A 13,035-nucleotide genomic window follows, 5' to 3' on the forward strand; every position below is an offset into this window, starting at 1 on the left:
TATCATACTTGAGTTAGATTTGGATGTAAAGTGATGTTTCTCCACCAGATAATAAATTCCCAAAAGCAAGTTCATGCCTCTATCATTGGACCAAGGATTTCATAAAAGCAGAAGCTGTGTCTCTCCTTACTATGAGGAACTCCTCAAGGTTAAGGACTTAGCCTCCTTCATCATACTGGGCCTCCCTTTCTGATATCAAGTGAGCTAGAACTCTCCCCTCTCTGTATATTCCTTTAGCCCCTGCCCAGGACGCTGGCCATAAGAGGGGATTATTTTCCTAACAGAAGACATAAATGGTATGGAAGATTCAGAAAGCAGAGTAGGAACTCCCGGCATTCCCACAACATGCCCAGACCCACTCTTGCTCTATCCTGGTTCATCTAAAATCTCCCAACCCTCTGCCCCATGCCAGCCCCTCTCAGCTCCTGCCAGCCTCAAAGCAGTAAGTGAAGATGTCAGTACCTTGGACAGCACCCAACCTATTACAGGACTCCAAGCTAGCGGAAGCCAAGCTCTCCAACTCCCTCGGTCTCTGGGTGATGGATTTCCTCATTCCTCAATTTGATTAAAGCCCAGTAGATAACCAGAGCGCCTTGTTCCTTTCTCTTCTCCTTTCCTGATGAACATAATTAACTCCATCAGGCTGGGAATACTTGCTCTTAAATACCGCCTGCCCAGCCCCCACCAAAGCATGCATGAATCAGTAACACAGCCAGAACGCTTGAAAGACTCACGGTCCTTCCTGGGGAATGGAGGTGGGAGAAGAAGCTCTCCCAGAGGTATACAGGGGCTGGTTATAGAGCCTGAAATGTGGTGTTTGGGTAAAGAAAAGCCTAAACTGGAAGTCAGGAAATTTGGAGTTTAGTCGTGACTTTGCCACTGGTTCCTCATATGATCTAGAGCAAGTCACATGCCCTTTCTGAGCATATTTTTCCACCTGTAAAATGAGAAATCAGGTGGTTAGATTAGACCTTCTGAAATGCTGTTTTCCATGCTAGGAATCCAATGGGGTGGACCTTTAAACAGAGAGGGAAAGGGACTTGATCAATATCACACAGCAAGCTCATGGCAAAGTTGGGTTTGAACGCATGGCCCATGGCTTTTACCAAGTGTTATTTCCCTTGCACAGCATCTCCCCCTTTACCTACGTCACAGACTTTCTTGCCTAGAGGTGGGGCTAAGAAGGATGAAGTCAGGAGGAATTGCGTTAATTGGTGCCAATAAAACAAAATAAAATTTAAGATTTGTGGAAATTCCTGCTGATCTCTCACAGGGAATACAGAGTATATTAGAAATAATCAAAATAGAGACAGCAATCCAACTCCAAACTCAGGCAAGCCCAGAATGATTGTGGGACTTGCCCAAGGCCATCCTGCAAGGCAATTGCAGGGTCTCCTTAAAGAGAAAGAATTAAATCTCATCCTGATCCAGTATTAGAGAAGGAGAGAAGGGATGAAATCAATCAGCAGGTATATATTCCAACTCATCGTGACCCTACAGTACAGGGTAGAAATGCCCCATAAGGTTTTCAAGGAGCAGCTGGTAGATTCGAACTACTGACCTTTTGGTTAGCAGTCGCAGTTCTTAACCACTGCACCACCAGGGCTCCAAGTATATATTAGGTTTCTAAAATATATCCATCTCTGTACTATACACTTTAGTGGAGATGTAAAGGGAAAAATGGATCCTGCTCTCCAGATGCCATACCTTTGATATGCTATTTCTTCTACTTGGAATTTCCTTCCCAGTCATGTATGTATGTTCAATGTATATCTAGATGCTGCTGTTCTATCAAGGCCCAACCCAAATTTCTCCTCTACCGTGAAGGCATTCATGGCCCCGTTCAGATTCCACTTCCTCCTCTGAGTCTCCAAACCAGTTTCTTTCTCTTGTTTTATAGTACTTAGCACCATCTGCGTTATCTGCTCTCATCCTCTCCCTTAAGAAGAGTGAAGTTTGAGAGAGAGACTGAAAGATATAGACTATGTCTCATTTAGCTTTGAGTCCTTTGAAATACTCAACACAAGATTGACATACGCTAGAATCTCAGTAACTATTGAATGGATGGACGGACGGACAGATGGGTGGGTGGATGGGTGGGTGGGTGCATGGGTGGATGGGTGCATGGGTGGATGGGTGGATGGATGGGTGGGTGGATGGGTGGGTGGATGGATGGATGGATGGATGGGTGGATGGATGGATGGATGGATGGATGGATGGATGGATGGATGGATGGATGGATGGATGGATGGATAAATGGGTGGAAGATGAATACAGATGGATGGGTGACTTGGACAGAAGGTGGCTGAAGGGATGAATGTGTGTGTGGTTGAGTGGGCATATGGGTGGGGTGATTGATAGGTAAGTACATGATTGGAGAAGTGAATAGTAAAATGGATAAATGGATTGGTAGATGGGCGGGTAGACAGGTGAATGTGTGCATGGGGGATTGATTGACAGATGAATGGAATGGTGTGTAGGTGGATAGTGGGGCTGCTCACTGGATGGATAAATATATAGTTGGATAGGTGTGTGGATGAATGAGTGGATGGAGAATTATATGATTGTATAAAAAGATAAATATATACCCTATAGAAAGGGTAGGTGAAGAGAAGAATTATGGTAAAAATACATAGAGATGGTTCTAGTATCACAAAAGTCTTTTTAATAGACTTTCCACTGATAATGCCAGAAAAATGACTATGTGGATTACCTGGCTCTGTGCCCAAGCTGAATCAAAAGTGTACTAAGGCCCAAAAGATCTTGGGCAATTTCAGCTTGCATGAGTGGAAGTCTAATATCAAGATCAAGAGAGGTGATAGCCCTGCCCTGATCTGAGTTAACACTGCTCTGAAGCCTGTGTTCTGCTCTGTGCATTTGGGGGATGGTGACATCCAGGACTTGTTCACAACAGGACATAGAATGTGGAGTAATATGTAAAGTCTACCACACAAGGAAACGGTAAAAGAACCAGGGGTGTTCAGCTTGGAAAAGAGCAAACTTAGGGGTGGCAATCACCATTCTCAGGATCTGACTGGCTGTCCTGGAGCATGCCCCGTGGCCCCAGAGGCAGAGCTGAGTCCCAGGGAAAGTCACAAGATTGGTGTTCCAGCCCCATATAAGAAACGATTTTCTTCTGGGTGGAGATATCATCTCACAAGGGAAGGACTATCTGAGTGGAATGAGCTCCCCATCTCTGGGGGTGCACGAGCAGGGTCTGGACAGCCTCTATCAGAGAAGCTTCAAAGTGGGGATACTTGCCTGGTGTGGAAAATAAATAAAGGCAACTCTAAGATCCCTTTCTACCCTAAAATTAAATCATCTGTTCATCTCTTCATTCCTTAAACGAGGTTTAACTGTTTTACATGGGGCCCTGTGCTCTGATCGGAATACAGGGAACTTCTGCCCAAAGCTGAGGGTTAGGGAGGGGGAGGGGGAGAGGGAAGGACTTAACAGACAGACAGGGTCTTATGGGACCCTCAACTTTCTCTGCCTATAGGACCAAGGCTTAATGAGGAAGAACTGAAAATGTCCACTCAGAAACCCAAATGGCTGAGGAGGGGGAGGATCAGAACCACTTAAAGCCAATCCATGACCCAGATTCCCTATAATTAATGAGCCCACGTCACAGTTGTGTTGGCTTCTGATCAAAGACATCTCCCCAACCCTGATCCAGCTCTCTGGTATGAGAAGATTAAATCAATTAGGAGGAGGAGGAGATCTGGCTGGCGCTGGTTGGGGACAGTGGATAATTCACTTACGTAACAGGGGATTGAGGTTTGGACTTGGCCATCCCAGAGCGGGGGTGCATACCAGATTCTGGGCCTTTGGAAGGAGACTTCAGGCTTTTGGAGTAAATGTAGAAGGGGAAGGGGAGTCCAGGGCTGGGGGCAACAGTGACTCCAACAGAGGTCCATTTTTCATGTGCCTGCTGGAAACTAAGCCCTGTTCTCTGGACTTGGAGAGGGCCAAATTGTAAAGTCACGGTCTTGTCCCTAAATGGGATGTCCCAGTCACCAGGATCATTCAGCAATGCAAATCTGGCCAAGCCACTCTCTTTAGCCTGGCATTCAAGGCACTACAACCTCTCCACTTCAAAAGGTGGGGTGAGAAGAGAGGAAAGTAATCTGGCCTGATATTCCCTCTGTGCCAGGTGCTAGTGAAGCACTGAAGGTACAGAGAGGAACAGACCCAGTTCTTCAAGGAATGGTGCCTAAAAAGGGGGGGGGGAGCGACACACACCACAACATCCTGTACCAAGTGGTATAATAGGGGCCTACATGGACAGAGCACAAATGGGACACAGATAATAGGGAGGTTTCCTGGGGCCAGTCCCAGAAGGCTTCCCAGAAGAGGCAGTATTGTACTCACTGAGCCTTAAAGGAAGGATAGATGAGTGGGAGGTCATCAGGCTGACCTGGCTGAGGGAGGGTTCTGGGTGGAGGGAACAGTATGTACAAAGGCATGGCGTGTGAGACAATTTGGCATACATTCAGACAACTACAAACAGTTCGTGTGGATGGAGCCTAGAGCTCAAGGCAGGGATGGGAGGATGAGGTAGGAGAGATAACTGGGCCTAGGTCTTGCTTATTGACAGCATGCCAAGAAAGGACTGAGGCGATGATGATGCTAGAATCTCTGATCAATCCATGCTTTCTGAGATTGCTGGTGTGCCAGGCCTTGTGCTGGAACTCGGGTAGAGTGGGGGTTGCGGGGGGAGCAACAGAGATGAATCAGACTCAGGCGCCGCCCTCCAGGAATTCTGGAAGGGCACACAAATACTCCCCCTTACCAGCCTGACTCCAAGTGGGCTTCAGGCCTGGCTGCATGTTTCTGGAGCTTCTCTTGTGGGCGAGGCCTGTCTTAGAGCTGGGATGCTCAAGCAAAAGGGTACCTCGGTCCTCAAGCAAAAGTGAGCTGACCTGGGCACACGACCCAGGGGCAAGGACAAGAAGGCAGGAGGGAACAGGAAAGCTGGTTATGATCGAGATGGGGAGTGTTGATATGTCATGGAGTTGGTAACCAATGTCACAAACTCATATGTGTATTAATTGTTTAATGAGGAACTCATTCACGCTGTAAACTTTCATCTAAAGCACAATAAAATAAATAAATAAGACCAGACTTACTGGTCTGACAGAGACTGGAGAAACCCTGGACACCCTTTTCTCTCAGTACTTAAGTTACTCTTGAGGTTCACTCTTCAGCCAAAGATTAGACAGGCACATAAAACAAAACAAGACTAAATGGGCACACCAACCCAGGGGCAAGGACAAGAAGGCAAGAGGGGACAGGAAAGCTGGTGATGGGGAACCCATGGTTGAGAAGAGGAGAGTGTTGACATGTCGTGGGGGTGGCAACCAATGTGACAAAACAATATGTGTACTAATTGTTTCATGAGAAACTAATTTGCTCTGTAAACCTTCATCTAAAGTACTATTTAAAAAAAAAAAGTGAGCTGACCTAAAGATGAGAAGATAAGGGAGCAGGGAAACTAGAGTACTGGAAAGGAAACAAACAGAACACAGTTAAAGAGGATGTGGACACACTGTGATAAATGCAACTAATGTCACCGAACAATTTGTGTGGAAATTGACAATGAGAATTTAACATGCTGTGTAAACTTTCACCAAAAACTTAATAAAAAATATTATTAAAAAAAAAAAAAGTGAGCTGACGTCTGGGGGCTTGTTGAACGCATTGCCAGGAGTTTTATATCCACAAGTCTTCAAAGCAACTCTATAGGCTACACCATGGTTGGTCCCCTTTCATAGCAGAGGAAACTGAGGTCTACAGAGGTAAAGCGACTTTCCCAAGGTCACTCAGCCAGTAAGTGATGGAGCCAGAATTTGAATATAGGTTTGTCATATTGATAAAAAGGAGCCCTGGTAATGCAGTGGTTAAGAGTTCAGCTGCTAACTGAAAGGTCAGTGGTTTGAACCCGGCAGTCACTTCAAGGAAGAAAGATGTGGCAGTCTACTTGCATAAAGATTACAGCCTTGGAAACCCTATCGGGCAGTTATGCTCTGTCCTATAATGCTGCTGGAAACCCTGATGGTGTAGTGGGTAAGAGCTAGAGCTGCTAACCAAGAGGTCAGCTGTTCAAATCCACCAGATACTCCTTGGAAACTCTATGGGGCAGCTCTACTCTGTTTTACGGGGCCGCTATGAGTCAGAATCAACTCTACGGCAATGTGTTTGGTTTTTGGTTTTTATAATGCTGCTATGAATTAGAATTGACAACGAGTTTGGTTTTGGTTACGTTAATACACACATTAGTCTGTCTCCCAAATTGTAAACACAAATTGCTTGTACATATGATTCCTCCTGTTAAAAAAAAAAGTGTGTAGCACAGAAAAATGACTGGAAGTAAATATTCTAATGTTTTCACAATAATTGATGGGATAACGGAATTATGAGTAATTTTCCCACTTTTTTATATTTTTGTTTTTAAAATATTTTTTCATATTTTTCCTTTTTTAATAAAGAGCATGCTTTATCTTCATATTCATAAGAAAAAATAAAGTAAAATAGCTTTAAAGATTATAGTAGTGTGGCTGTTCAAACCCACCCACCAGTCCCATGGAAGAAAGCCCTGGCAATCTGTTTCCATAATAGATTGCAACCAAGAAAACCATATGGAACAGTTCTACTCATTAAAACATGGGGTTGCCATGATTCAGAATTGACTCAACAGCAGTGGGTTTAGTTTTGGGATCACAATTGTGGAGAAAATATGCATAGAAAAAAGACTGGAAGGAAATTCATTTTTTTTAAAAAGTCAACTATGGTTGTTTCTGAATGATGGGATTATGGTAAGTTTATTTTTCTTTCAGCTCCTATTTTTCAGATTTTCTATAATGGGCACACTCAGGGTGGGTGGTAAAATAAATTTCATTTTAAAAACAATCATGAAAACTAAAAAAAATAAATATTAACCAAGCATGAAAATGATATTAACTAAGAGATGGTACTGAAGTGTCTTGGTCCTTTCAAATGCCCACAGTCATAGCGGTTTGGAAACAAAGTTAGTTCTGAGTTTTCTGGGGTAGCCTGGCGGTCCCTTTCAGTGTTTGCCGCTGGAGCTAGCAGAGCTGGTATCAGATCAGTTACCCCAGTTATCTCAGGCTGAATGTTAGGAGCCAGGGTGGGCATAACCCAGCGTTCCCACCTCTTGTAACAATGTGCATGTTGTCAAGCTATCAGGCCCTTCTGGGTGGTGTTCTCCGGTGCCTGCAAACCTCCTCTCTGCTGGCTTTATCTCTCATTTCCCAGGCTTTGAGTTTCTCCCTCCCCTCTGCAATGGGCAGGACTGCCCCATCACGTGAATTTGGGGCCCCAGTCAGCAGACCCCTCTGGGATGTCTTCTGCAATTCTTGTCTGAGTTGTAAGCCACCAGTCCCTTTCCCACTGCACTGCCTCAATGCCAAGCGTAGTGGATAGACAGAGGATGGAGACTGGGTCCTATAAAAACAGCATGGGGGCAGTGTTTGACATCCTCCAACCCTACAAGGGGTAGGAGAACCAAGATCAACAGCCCAAGGCTGATTCCTATGAGGTGGAGGCCAGATAAGTCTCCTCTCTCTGCCATCTCTACCAGTTCTGGCACCAACTGTCCCTCCCATAGCACTCTCTACTGGGTTCGATAATTCATTGCAATGGCCACATAGAACTCAGACCATACTCACAATTATGGGGTTTATTAGGGAAGTAACAGTTACAACTCAGGCGTGAGAATACTCAGGATACAGTTCTTCCATCAGGATAGCCTCTCTCCAGCTATATGCGAAGGGACGCCTCTTCCGGGCCCTTAGTCTCTGCCCAAAGGCACTCAGCTTTCTCTCTCTGTGAATCAGGAAGGACACCGCGCTGTCTCCTGCTGCCAGGTCTCTGCTGCTAGGGTTTCTTCTGCTGGTCTCTCCTTCCTTGGTGGTGGTGAGCTCCTCTCCTCTGCTCTGGAATTGGTTTCCTTTAAGGAAAAACTGACCAATCCCCTTGGTAGGTCACAATAACCCTGTCACATAATCACCTGGGTAGAGTTACAAGCCCATGGCTAGAAAGGCCACACACAAAAGTAGTCACATTGCAGGTCTCATCCTGTCTCCAGTGGGGGAAGCCACCCTCTAGACTCAGGATGACCTCGGGCTAACAGGAGAGCTATCCCCTGCCCCATCCCTTGGATGGAAGGGTCAGTCTTTATTTTCCAGGAGCCCCCAATGGGATGAGGGGACCAGACAGGAGAGGGTGGGGGCTGGTTCATGCAGGAAGGAGTCAGTCTAAGCCAAACCTTGACTCTCCGACTTTGGCCCCAGGCCCCCAGGCCTCCCCACTACCTTCTCCAGGTGAGATGGAGTCACTGTTGTGACCTCCCCTGGCCTCCAGGGCCCTCTTCCTCCTTTCTTCAGCTCCCACCTAATACAAGGATATTTCTTGGTGCCATTGCACCCCTTGTCCCTCTTTGCACCCCAGTTTTTCCCTGGGCAAAGCTAGGGAGCTGGACACTCTCAAGGCCCTCTAACTCAGCAGCGACATTTTGGACCTCTTTAGCTCCTTCCCACACCCCTCTCCTTCCCTCTCTCTTCCCAGCTTCTTCACCAGCCTACTCCCTCTCCTCCTTCCACATACGCTCCCTTCCTGCCAAGTCCCCAGAATCTCCAGGCTGAGCCCCACTTTGGCTCCTTTAGTAGAGCTGCTGTAATGTAAGAGATGCAGAGGGGCAGCCTGGAGGTGGCTGGGGAGGGAGCAGGGCCCAGACCAAGGCCAAGGCTGAGGCCAAAGAGGCTGGGCAGGGCAGCCAGCCAGCCCTAGCAGCCCAGGTCAGAGCTACCTCAGCAGCTTCTCCTAAACTCAGCAATGGGTGGCGGCCCCAGGGCTAGAGAGGCTCATAGCGGGAGGGGCATTCTGCTGAAGTCAGCACAGTCTCCAGAAAACTCTCTAGAGGAGGAGGAGAACACAAAGAGTCTGAGCTCAAGGCCTGATTCAGGAATGGGTGAAAATGACACTTCCTCCTCCCCATATGGAAAGTGACTCAAGCACCTGGAAAGCTAGGATCCAGGGCCAACGGAGTCCTGGAGGACGCCTGCTGGATACAGGAATCTCCTCCACCCCTGCTCACATGCTTTCTCTGGCAGAAAGCTCATTTGCTTCCAGGGCAGCCCACTTCAAGGGTAGCTTGTTCATGTACCAGTTACCAAACTTTCACAGATGCCTCCTTTGCACCAGGCCCTCCAGCCAGTGCTGGGCAGGGCTCGGGGACACAGAGATGAATGCGGGCATGCCCTGAATGAGCGCACCATCTAAGGGAGGAAGCACATACGCCGGCCACATACTGGGGCAATGGCAGGGCTGTGGGAGCCCAGAGGTCACCTGAGCCAGCCTTCAGGTGGGGCAGGGTCAAAGCAAGTGATTGAAGGAGGAGGGAGGGCCCCAGTGATAAGCAGGAAAGGTAGTTCCAAAGCTTCAATTACCACCTAAATGCCAAAAACTCTCAGATTTGCATCTCCAGCCCTGACACATCTCTGACCTCCAGAATTAAATATCCAACCACACATTCAGCATCTCCACTTGGATAGGATGTCTCAGCATCTCTACTCATCAGGACCAAAGTTGAGTTCGCCCGCTCTCTCCACCCCAGACCTGGTCTTCCCTCAGTGAGTGGTGCCACCATCCACAAGCCAGAAACCCAGAATTCAACCCTCCCCCTCCCCATATCACCACATCACCAGGTCCTGGCATCTCGAACCCACCCACTTCTCCCCACCACCACCCAGCCAAAGCTGCCATCATCTTTCAACCCTACTCTTCCAAGTGTCTCCTTATTTGTCTTCTCACACTTGGCCCCTTCAATCATGTAGTGAGAGTGATCTTTTCCAAAATGCAGATAAAGTTGTGCCACCTCTCTGCTTAAAAGCCTTTGGTGGCTTCTCCTTACCTTTGGGATAAAGGTTAAAATCTTTAACAAGCCTGCAAGGCCTATCATATCTTGGCTTTTGCTGACGGCAGCAGTTTTATTTCAACAACCCTCCCCACCTCCATCTCTTGACCTCTCCCCTCCTGCCCTCCTGCCCACCTTAGAGGTCTTTGTATGTTATCCACACTGTCTCCCCCACGGGAACCAGGACGCGGGCTGTCCTCTTTTCCTCTTTCAAATTACTCCCAGGATATCTGCTCTTCACATGTTCACTGCCTCTGAACACCGATCTCTAGTGCTACTCATTTGAAGGAACAGCTGCAGAACACGGTCAGGGGTTTACAAAGTAACGAGCTTGTTCCAGGCCCAAGGTCCCAGAACCTCCCTGCATTCTGAGGTGCATCTCTGACTCCAGCTCCCAGATGCCTGCCAGAACTCCCACTCACCTCCTGCTCTCTTCTTCCACGTCTGGAATTGGGGCTGGGAGTGGAGGGTTCCCAAACCTTCTTCTCTTAGCCTGACCCCTTCCTGGGCTGGATAGGAGGGCCCAGAGCTGAAAGGCAGAGGTGAGGTGCCCAGGCTGGTTCACTTTGCCTGGACCCACAACCACCCCCCTCTCTGGGATCCCAGACAAGCCATCCATCCTCAGGCCAGGCACTGCCTCCTACATGTAGTTTGCCATGACTCCCTGAAGTTGGAGGGGCCCCTTTCCTCTGAGTTCCCACTGTATTCTGTACACTCCTGCACTAGGAAATTAGCCTGTTGTAGTATTTGGTTCTCTTCCCCCAGACCGTGAGCTCAGCTGGCACAGCGGCTGTGTGTTTCCATCTCTGTACCTGAGCCTGGCTCAAGGATGGTCCCAGAAGAGAGTTTCAGAAAGGCCCAGCCTATGGACTTGGGACTAATGTCACATAAATGTGTGATTTTGCTTTCTTTTCACATAAACTGCTATTTAGCTCTGTCTCCTCAGTCCTGAACTTTCTGTGAGGTAGTGGGCGTTTGGAGTCAGACAAGTCTCAGTTTTGATCTCAGCTTCACCTCTTACTAGCTGTTACTTAGAGCAAATTCTTAGCTTCTCTAGACCTCAGTTTCTTCCCCTATAAAAAAAGGACAGTATTCTCCTCTTAGGGTTTTCATCATTAAGTGAGATATCTTACATGAAGGGGAGACATACAGATGTGCTAAAAAATTCCTTTCCCTCTCTCCCACCCCAGCCCTTGAATCCAAATAGGGATTTGGCCTTTACCTCCAAGAACTTGTACCTGTTCCTGGTTGTCACCAATGGATCAAGTCAGTCTGGATCATTTTGAAGCTGAAACCTGCCATCGGACAGTCACTCCTCCACACATAGATTCGATACACATGTTTTATTTGTCCTCATCCAAGTCTTTCAAAAATACACCAGACTGAACAGAACAGCATGGAGGAGAGAGCCAGAGCACTGCACTGGTCTCCTTCACTCGGGCTGCCTTGGTCTACTAATCAATTCTTCTCCACCAGCCACAGCTAGGAATCCCCTGTTATTGTTGTTGGGTGCCAGCGAGTCGATTCTGACTTATAGTAACTCCTTGCAAAAGAGCAGGACTGCCCCATAGGGTTTTCTTGGCTATAATCTTTACAGAAGCAGATGGCCAGGTCTTTTCCCTTTCACCTACCTGATGGGTGGGTTCAAACCACTAACCTTTCAGTTAACAGCCAAGTGCTTAACCACTGTGCCAACAAGGCTCCTTAGAACCCTCTAAAAACCCAAAACCTAACCCTATAGGACAGAGTAGAACTGCCCTATACAGTTTCCAAGGAGCAGCTGGTAGATTTGAACTGTCAACCTTTTGGTTAGCAGCCATAGCTCTTAACCACTGAGCCACCAGGGTTTCCTAGCACCCTCTAGTATATCACTATTTGATCTCACCCCTATCTTGCCAAAAAATATGTTGGGAGATTTTCCTAATGCTTTTTTTGAAATCAAGATTCCAACAGACCCCTGATCTGGGACCCTCAATCTACACCCTACCTAGGATCCCAGACAAGACATCCATCCTTGGATTCTCCCAAAGGAGGAGAGGAGGGAGATTGGCATGACTTCTGTCAAGTAAACCTACGCTAGGTCCTGGTGATCACTACGTTTTAGTCTTTTTGAATGCTATGAATCATTCTTTTGGCTGCTGTCTTTGTTAGTGCTGTTAAATTGGAAGAATCTTCAGTGGTCAGTGAAAAGGCTCACTTAGAAATGATTAAATTAACCGATAGACTGCTTGCTTATAAATGGTGGGGCTACTGTTAGAAACAGTTGACTGCTGGCTGAAAACAACTTAGAACCTTAGTGAGAACCTCCCTCTAGCACATGCAGCTTGCTTTCTGAATGAATGAAGATTTCCTGTAGGAAGGTATATTCTGGTCCTGCTCTTCTGACTCACTATAAATGTGGATTGGTGAAATTTTAAAAAATGCACTTCTTGTAATATTGAGTCAAACATTCACACTGTGTCTTAATAAAAGCTTAACTGTATATTTTAAGACCTAGGAAATAAGCTTGGCAACCACGATTTTATAAAGCTGTGCAAGATTATTGAGAACACAAAAAGCCAGGACAAGAGGGAACATAATGAAACCCATTAGGAATAATTTGTAATTAGAAAACCCCATGCAATTTTTCAGCCCAAGATAATGGTGATCCATCTTAAAAACACACGTGTCCCATGCTGGGCACTGATGAGCCTAATCAGCCCCCCTCGACTGGCATTTTTCATAATACCAAGCGGCCCCTAAAAATTGCTGGTGGGTGCAGACAGGCAAGTTTTTACTGTTCCTATTTTTTTTTTTTTTTTAATGATTAGGAGCTGGACCTGGAGCCAAACAGCCAAGGGTAGAGTCCCAGCCCTCCTCCTTCTCACTCTGTGACCTTAAGCAAGTTACTTAACCTCTCTGTGCCTTGGTTTCCTCACCATTAATATCAGGGCTGAGAATCACTACCTTTCAGGGCGGTGGTCGTGAGGGCTGAATCAGCTGATATGTGAAGTGTGCCTGACCCACACTGCATCCCTCCTACTCCCCAATTACTACTGGGGTGCTCACAGGCAGGGCCAAAGGAGGGGTCTCTTCCCTCTCCCCACCTAGCTACTTCTCTC

Source organism: Loxodonta africana, chromosome 7, assembly GCF_030014295.1.
Source record: "Loxodonta africana isolate mLoxAfr1 chromosome 7, mLoxAfr1.hap2, whole genome shotgun sequence".
Lineage (NCBI taxonomy): Eukaryota > Metazoa > Chordata > Mammalia > Proboscidea > Elephantidae > Loxodonta > Loxodonta africana.